Here is a 2,636-nt window from a genome sequence, read left to right as displayed (position 1 = left end):
TTCCGATATTAAATAATCAATAATTGTTTATACCCGCATTTTGGCACATTGGATCCTAGAATGTGCCATATAATAAATAGTGTCGTCATTCTCCTTAGCTCCTTTTAAATGATGTCCTTATAGAAAAGTTGGTTTCTTTTCCACCTTAGACATTCCGAATTCGTTCAAAATATGCTAATTTAAAACACAGAATTCTTTCAGTGTTCCTCCGGGGTTTTTGGACATGGACTGTTTCTTCAATTTAATAGTGTTCGCTTTATTTTTGTGGAAACGAAACATGTTTTGCAAGTTATGGATCATTTCTACACTCTTTCTTCAAATATTTCTCGTATTCCAGCTGTGCGCAGGCGTTTAGTTTTTCGCATCGTGTTTTTACATATTCGTAATTTAAATTTTTTTAATAAAATCAAATGGTGGTAGTTCATGATTGTGTGTGGATTAATATCACAACACTGAGGATTTGGCAATAACCTTTTTCATCTATTAAAAAACAACACTTACGGGGCAATGTTTATTGTAAGAACAACATTTTTTTCATTGAATCGACATACTTTAAGCATTGTTGACGCTATTTCCATTTTAATGAGGAAATAGCGTCAATGACTTTATTTCCAAATTTTTGTTGACTTGATTTCGCTTTTAAAAAGGTAATAATGTCAATTGACTTTATTTCGCACCAGGGTGGGAAATAAAGTCAATCGACCTTATTTCCATTGACCTTATTACCTGTCACCAAAAAATAAGGTAGTTTCACTTTTAAATTTTTTGACATAAACTATGCTTACTAACGTTTTTACTTTTCGTAAATTGTTGAAATAGCACTGCCACCTAACCAAATAATTATTTTGGAAATTTTAAAATCTTTTTAAGGAATTTTTATTTCATTAAAAAGTAAGTTGTAACACACGAGGTAAATATACTTACATGATTGTTCGTATTAAAAGAGCTTGATTTAAATTGCTATAAACTTGTTCGTGTACCTCCGTTTTTTTAGTACTAGCCATATCCTACCAAAATCTGTGAAAAACGCAGTTTCGAAAAAGCATACATATCTTTAATAGAAATGACTAAAAGTGTGGGAAACCTCGAAGTGAAATGTTTTCCCTAACAAATCATATACTACGTTTATACGCACGTATTATTTGCAAATAACAATTTGCAAAATGATAAACTTTGCCGTATAAACGCTGAGTTAATTTTTTATTTGCAAATAACTAAATCACGCAAATAAGTATTGATTAGCGGTACCATTTGCAAATAAGCGCAAGACGCCGCCATTCTTAGGTTTATTTTCTTTTTCGATGGTCATCTTATTGCCTTTTTATAATCAAGACGTTGCCATTTTTAACTTTATTTTCTTTTTCGATGGTCATATAATTGCCTTTTTATAATCAGGCAATATTAAAAAGAATTTTTCACCATCGAATAAACAGTGAGTTAGGTATTTGCAAATAGCTTACGTATAAACATAGTAATACTAAAATGTATGGTATTAAGAAAACCAATTTGTAAATATGGTCGCAGCGTCCAAAAAAACTAAACCCAAAACAGTAATGGGAAAATTTAAATCCGAATGATGTAGCTTGAATCAACGTGTGCATAACAGGGACATATACATAAATATGTACGTATAAACTTACTCAGTCTGAGTTGAAATGGTTACGTATCCTTTTTGACACATTTTCTCCGATATGCTTTCATTTTCGTGATGTCTAAATTAAAACGGTTAATCTTAAATTTTTTAAGCATATACCACAAAAATACCCAATGCAATAATCCATATATTCGTCCAGGTATTCTACATCTTCCATATTTTGCGTTTGGTTTCTGAAAATAATCGTCAATAATCAAAAAAACTACCATCAAAGGACAAGTTTTGAAATAAATTACAAAATATATTCTTAGAAAATTATATTCAACAATTTTAATTGAGCTCGAGGCCGTTTTAAATGAAAATTTTTATTGTGGAAAAGCAACAATAATTTGAAAAAATGGTAGAAGTGATAGCTATCACCACATTTCCTCATCAGACTTCTTTCAGTAGGATTCGAACCGACGATCCCACTGACTCAGCCAGTTGCCTATGCACCGTGCTAAGTACGCCTTGTAAATTATCGTTTGCTTTTTTCCACTATTTTCATTTTTGTTATGCCAACACAATCAAGCGCAGCTATTCCGCTGCAATTCACTTGATCATGTGGTTGTTGGTATTGTTGGTTTTGGCTAATAATTCAATTTTTAGATTGTTTAACTTTTAGGTGTGCTCGTCCTTAAGTTATTTGTTTTTGTTATTTTTTTGGCCTTTATAACAATTATATTCAACAATTTTAAAGTTTAAAGTTAAACATTCTAAAAATAGAATTATTAGCAAAAACCAACAATACCAACAACCACATGATCAAGTGAATTGTAGCGGAATAGCTGCGCTTGATTGTGTTGGCATAACAAAAATGAAAATAGTGGAAAAAAGCAAACGATAATTTACAAGGCGTACTTAGCACGGAGCATAGGCAACTGGCTGAGTCAGTGGGATCGTCGGTTCGAATCCTACTGAAAGAAGTCTGATGAGGAAATGTGGTGATTTCCGAAATAGCTATCACTTCTACCATTTTTTCAAATTATTGTTGCTTTTCCAC

The sequence above is a fragment of the Rhagoletis zephyria genome, unplaced genomic scaffold (genome assembly GCF_001687245.7).
Source record: "Rhagoletis zephyria isolate East Lansing unplaced genomic scaffold, Rhagoletis_zephyria_1.1 Rzeph_scaffold_02207, whole genome shotgun sequence".
Taxonomy (NCBI): domain Eukaryota; kingdom Metazoa; phylum Arthropoda; class Insecta; order Diptera; family Tephritidae; genus Rhagoletis; species Rhagoletis zephyria.
The sequence above is the reverse complement of the archived record's forward strand: the minus strand, read 5'-3'. Positions refer to the sequence as shown.